The 6,578-nt window shown below is 46.2% G+C and overlaps 1 pseudogene across 1 annotated transcript; it reads right to left on the bottom strand.

Annotated features, from left to right (window-relative positions):
• Nucleotides 1-5,201: 5,201 nt before the first annotated feature.
• On the bottom strand, nucleotides 5,202-5,730 carry LOC307049120 (ferritin light chain-like; annotated as a pseudogene). Its single transcript has one exon. The product of its transcript is annotated as a ferritin light chain-like (transcript).
• Nucleotides 5,731-6,578: the final 848 nt, after the last annotated feature.

Here is a 6,578-nt window from a genome sequence, read left to right as displayed (position 1 = left end):
GGTAAAGACTCTTTATTCAGCTTCCTTTGAGTATTGTCATTCAACTTGGTATGAATATACCCACCATTTATAAAAACTTAATCAGGGAAAAGGCATGAAGAAAATTTAAATGCATATTGCTAAGTGAAAAAAGCCAATTTGAAAAGGCTATGTACTGTATGGTTCCAACAATATGACATTCTAGAAGAGGTAAAATTATGGAGATAATAAAAAAAAATCAGTGGTTGCCAAGGGATAGGGAGTTGGGGGTGGAGGAAGGGAAGAGATAGAACATAGATTATTTTGGGCAGTGAAACTATTCTGTGTGATTCTGTAATGGCTGATACCTGACATTATACATTTGTCAAAACCCATGGAATGTACAACACAGAGTGAACCCTAGTGTAAACTGTGGATTTTAGTTAATAATACTATGTCAGTATCGGCTCATCAATTGTAACAAATGTACCATACTAATGCAAGATGCCAACAGTAGGGGAAATTGTGTGTGGAAGGGAGGGGTATATGGGAATTCTGTGTACTTTCTGCTCAGCTTTTCTAAAAACCTAAACCTGCTTTAAAATGAAGATTATTAATTAAAAAAAAAACTTAACCACACATCTCCTTAATCATAGCTAACATTTATGTAGCACTTACCAGGTGCCATTCTCAGCACTTTGCCTATATTGACTCTTGCAAAATTTTCACATCAAACTTATGAGCGAAGTATTATTCTTATTCTCATTTTATAGATGAGGAAGTTGAGGCACAGTGAGGTTAGGGGAACTTGCCCAGGGTAGCACAGCTAGTAAATGGCAGGGCCCTCTTTGACCCCAGGCAGTCTGGCTGTAGTGCTTGTACCATGCTGTACTACCTGCTTCTACCCTATACCCTACCGTGTGCCAGATGTGTGCTTTATCTGCTCGGGTGGCCCTCTCTCAGGATGCGTTTCAGACCTGCCACAGGCTGGGGTAGGTGACTCTGTTCTGTGCTCTCGTATGCTCTGGCCTTGACTCTGCAGACACACCACATTTAGCGTACGTTTGTTGAATGTATCTTAAGGGATTGCCAAGGAAGTGTTTGGCACGTGTTTGTTGAATCCCAGAGAAACTTTGGACTTGTGCTAAACTGCCAACTTGTATCTGTCCACAAAAAGGCAGCCAGCTGAGTGAGCTTGCTCTCCTGGTCACCACTGCTTTCTTCTCTGATATCCTGGGGCCTCCTCCTTGATCACCTGTCTTCATCCTGGCTTGGTCTCGGTGTCAAGGCCACCACTGACTTTTCCTGTGTCTACTTTTTTCTCATTGTTAAAAATAAAAATGTTGGTCACACCCCTATCCTTCAACTCTGCTCTTGTTCTTCATGTTTCCTTAAAGTTTTATCTGCAGAAACTCTCATTTCTGGTACAGAGTTTAATCCAAGCCAGGAGATGAGAACTCATTTAGGGAGACAAAGAGTTCACTTCCAGTGCCCGACTCTCCTGAAGATCATTTCCTTGCCAGCGAAGACAAAGAAAAGGAGTGAGGAAACAGCTCGCTGTGTCAGAAACACTGCACCATGGGTCCCACTCAGTGGACCACCTGCGCCTCCCCACTCTGACCTTTTCTTCTAATTATGGGAATCTGACCCTGGAGACATGAGTGGAGGTGGTCTGGATTCCCGTCCCTGACAAGTGGCCCCTGGGAAGCTGGAGCTTTCCTGGGACTCTGGGGGCTGGGCTGTCACTGAAGATAGGCCTCAGAGCCAAGGTTACAGGCTAGAAACCACCCTAAGGATGGCAGCAGAAATAGCCTGTGTGTTCATTACCTTCGGTGCCCCATTAATGTGTGTTTAATAAATGAAAGAATATTGATTTCACTGTGTTTGGAGGTTGGAACTTCCTGTCCCCAAGCTAAGCAGGTTGCAAAGCTTGGAGCTGAAACAGGGCTGGAGACGTCATGCAGCTGGAAAGCTGGAGTGGGACAGGCAGCCCTCCCCTGCCTCTGCTCACTCTGCATCAGCCATGCCTCACCCCTTCCACTCCCTACTCCCTCCAGCCCAGGGACAGTGCCCTTCTTTTGTCCCCCTTATTTCCTGCTCCCCCTTCCCCAGGCTAACTCTTAGCCTTCTGTCCAGGCCCAGCTGAAATGTCAGCTTCTCCAAAGATCCTCTTAAATTCCCCTTCCTTTCTCCTCTTACAGAGGGCCTGCTCTATGTTCTCAGAGGATCCTGCACTTCCCCTGGCATTACACTTGTGCCACTTAATTGTAATGAATAAAGTCATGGTTTGACTTTCCAGTTAGTGAATAAACTGTGTAAGGGGAGAGAGAATGGCTCTGTCTTGTTGGCCATTTTATCCCTCACTACGGTGCCTGGAAGAAGGGAAGCACAGATTAAGTATTTGTCAAATAAAGGAATGAACTCTAAAGTACGAGGGCAAAGACATGGGCCTTAGAGCCAAGGTCACGGCCAAAAACCACCCTAAGGAGGGCAGCAGAAATAGCCTGTGTGTTCATTACATTCTGTGCCCCATTAATGTGTGTTTAATAAATGAAAGAATATTGATTTCACTATTTGTGGAGGTTGGAACCCCTCGCCTTCCAACTAAGTAAGTGTTGAATGGAGCGAACACCTTTTCCACCAAGAATCAGAATAGCCCGTGCTAATATATTCTGGGAGAGTTTTGGACCACAGATTAAAAGAAAAAAAGAAATTTCCCTCCCTTCCAAACCACTTCCTTGAGGATGCACTGAATCACAGTGAATGGCCAATTGAGCTGCCAGTAGGCCCGTTAGAAAGTGGGTTGTCATTAGAAAGTGGGTTGTCTCATATTACGTAGGATTAACATTAGGCATTTCTGTCTCAACTCAGTGAAAGGCCTCAAGTGTCCTTGGAATTTCAGTGACCTTTCCCCATCAATGATGACATTGTTCTCCCACCCGATGGCTTAATTCACAGGAAATACAACCCACTCCTCATCATTGCTGCCCACCACATCTGGGATGGGGGCCGAGGGCCTGGGAGCACTGAGCTCCAGGCACTGAGATGTTACATTTCCTTGCACCAAACCTCCCGGGCTGCAGGGCCTCCTGAGATTTGTTTCCTGTATCTTTCTGCAATCTTTTTGATGGTCTTAGCTGAGAATTAGGAGGCAGTGGCACAGGCTCTAGGAGCCTAGCAGGTCTTAAACCTGTCATCAGCAGAGCTCCTCTGATGCAATAGCAATAGTGTGAAGCCACTGATTAGAAACCACCTAGAACTCAGGCAATGGTGTGGGATCCAAAGCCCAGGCAGACCATGTTCATTTAGGGGAAGGCACAAGGGAATAATGGCTTTTGACATGTTTGTTTTTGAATCCTCTCTATGGCCTAAAGACTTTGATGTTTTGCTGCCTCCATTTTCCTGATGAGGGTCTGTGGCTCAGAGAACACAGCAATTGGATGGAGTATCTATTGAACACCTACCTGTGTTACATGGTATACTAGGGGTTTAAATTCTTTCCCTCCTCTGTTTCACATTGCAGCATTGTGATGTAGAAACTGAAGCCAAAGCAGAGTTGGCTAATTCTTTTCTGGTGCAATTCAGCCTCGTTAGGCAAACTTCTCCAGCAGCTTGGCAGCCAAAGCAGAGAAGATGAGTGATTGAGTGGCGCAGAATGAAGCATCCATAGGATGGTGAGAGGAGAGTTTGGGCAGGGAAGGAGGTGAGGCTGGTAGGAAAGCAAGGATGAGTCTTATCCAAGGTGAATCCCTCATGCCGGGAGCATGATCGGCACTCAGAACATGTCTTCTGAACAGATGTGTGAATGCTAACAGGGGACTGATGGGCAGGTGAACCAAGTTCCTGGAGGGTTCAGGGAGGCCTTAGAGCAGTAGGGATACAAGTGAGCTGCTAGGAGTTGGGAATACTAGTGGGGGAATACTAGGGGAGGGGAATACTAGTGACCTTTAAGATTCTCAGAAGAGGAGCCATTTGGAGGGCTGAAGTGATGGTAGGGGCCACCGTGGGACCATTACTGGGCAGCTGCAGAAGCATGTGGCAATGGCCACTGGCACTGAGGAACAAGAGGCCAATGAGAAACAGCCTGGAGTAACTCCTTCCATGCATCCCCTGGGTTTTTCATACTATTCTGTGTGGGATTGGATGGATGCACGTCTCTAACAACTTTGAAGAGTCAAGTGTCAGGCTTCTCCAAAGCTCTGCTTCCAAGGGGGAGAAAAGACTATAAACAAAGACTGTAAACGTCTCTATATCAAGGTCCACTTTGCCCTTGTGACGTGAATGTCACCTGTAGTGTGTAACCAGGAAGCTCAGATGTGGGCTGTGGTGCCTCCCAGTGTGTCTATGGATTTGGTCGGTGGAAGGCAAAGACAGCACTGATCTATGAATACATTTTCTTTTTCATTCAGGCACTGAGTTTACTCAGTCAGCCCTGGCTTCCTGCAGCAGAGGTCTGGGCTGTAATAGAGCTGGTCTTATTTTTTATTAAGTTCATGAACTTTGAAGGAAGGAACTTGGAAAAAAAGGTCTCATTGCCTCGGGAATGAAGACTCATGCTTCTTTTAAAGCCAGACATTGGGGTGGCCTTGCTTGTTATAGACACAAATAATCTGGGTGGAAAATTGCAATGGAGTGGCAAGGAGAAAACTGGATGGCTTCTTGGAGTGAAGCAGGTGGGGTGGGGGAGGAAAGGTCAGTGAAAGGTCAACCTAAAATGGAGAGATCCTGAGGAAAGGCATGCAGACTTCAACTGTGGCTAGACATTTGTATAGATTGACTTTGTGAAGATAGAATCTGCCATAGACCCTTCCAGAATCTGGGATAATGGGAAGAACATGGTCTCTGGATTCAGATGAATTTGGCTTTAAATTTCAATTTGGCTACTTACTATAAGCTTCATGACCTACAATTTCCCAAACCTCTTGAGTTTCGGTTTCCAAATCTGTACAATGTAAAAGAATATCTACCTGGCAGGAGCGTTGAGGGGATTGGATGAGACAGTGCAGGAAAAGTGTCAGGCACTGGGTCTATAAAGAGAAATGTGGTTCAAGCCTTCCGAATTCACATTACTATTATTGTTAGTATTTTTTGCTGCAAAAAGCTTTACTGTTTCCATTTGGTCCAAGGCTTGGGAGAGGGCTCCAGGACAGTTAAAAAGCTGTTCAGTGGCTGCAGAGAGAGGTTTCAGGCAGAAGCACTGACACCAGAGGGGCTTCTCAAAGGCTGCTGGGCTCCAGAGGCTCCTAGTCGTGCTTGAGCGTGAGCCTTTCAAGAAAATACTTGCCCAGCCCCACCTGGGGACCAGCCAGCCTGCAGAGGTTGGTCAGGTGGTCACCCATCTTCTTGATGAGTTTCACCTGCTCATCCAGGAAGCGGCCCTCCAGGAAGTCTGAGAGCCGGGGGTCTGTGTGGGCAGAAACCAGGGCATGCAGAGCAAAAAGCGCCTGGTTCAGGTTCTTCTCCATGAACAGGGTGGCTTCCACAGCATCCTGGACTTTACCCCACTCATCTTGAGATGGCTTCTGCAGTCCTGGAAGAGGGCATGGCCGCAGCGCTGATTTTGCATCTTTAAGAGATGTTCGGTGCCCTTGTGCTTCTCCTCAGCCAATTCATGGAAAAAGTCACCCACGCCCTCCAGAGCCACATCATCGTGGTGGAAATCGAAGCCCAGAGAGAGAGGTAGGTGTAGGAGGCCTGCAGATGCAGGTTCACCAGGCGGTGGATGGCGGTCTCCACCTGGATAGAATAATTCTGAAAAATCCAGGAGCTCATGGTTGATCAGCAATAAGGAGCTAAGCTCAAAAAATGGTGTTGGCTGGTCCCAGAGGCCGAGGATAGCTGACTGGTTGGTTCTGAAAGTTGTGGCTGGAAAAATGGTTGGCGGGTGGTCAGAGGCTAGAGGAAGGGGTGTCCCTGGGTCAGTTCTGCCCAAACACTGTTGAAGAAAGAGACACCGAGCACACTGCTCATGGTCACCTTCTTTAATGAAATATATCTTCGAGTTATTCAGCGCAGTGGTTCACACGATTTAATTGTTAACTGACCAGGAGGCTGACTGCTGCACTGGAGTTTTCCTCCTCTGCAAAGTATCATCAGAGGAGTGCTGGACATCAGGGCCCACCTAGTGTTCATCAAACTTCTCTGTTGATGGGAATTTCCTGGGGGTACTTGTTCGACATTACAAGTTTCTGACTTCATCCCAGACCCATTGAATGAGGAGCTCCAGGGACCCAGGAGGCTGTGTATTTAACAAGAACCCCAGACAAGTCTTGTCATCAGAGAATTTGGGGAAACACCAGCCATCCTAGTTGTACCATTGACTGATTAGTGAAAACAAGCTAGTTTTAAAATACATTTTAAAAATGTAAAGTAAAAATTTACTATAAAGATGATCTCTAAGATCCAGAGTTATTTATAAAACACCCTTTGACTGATATTTGGGGGAAGAGTGTATCATTATGCTTTTAGGAGAAAGATGCTCTTTCATTCCTCCCTGCCTTTGCTGTTACTGCTCTCTCTGTCTGAAATTCTCTATCTACCTTGTCTACCTGGCAAATCTTGCTTCTTCTTCAAGGGTGAGTTCAACAATCACATCCTCTGAAAAGCTCCCATGATTCTCT

Source organism: Hyperoodon ampullatus (assembly GCF_949752795.1).
Source record: "Hyperoodon ampullatus genome assembly, chromosome: 2".
Taxonomy (NCBI): domain Eukaryota; kingdom Metazoa; phylum Chordata; class Mammalia; order Artiodactyla; family Ziphiidae; genus Hyperoodon; species Hyperoodon ampullatus.
Note: the sequence above shows the minus strand (reverse complement) of the source record. Positions and strands in the feature narration are given on the sequence as shown.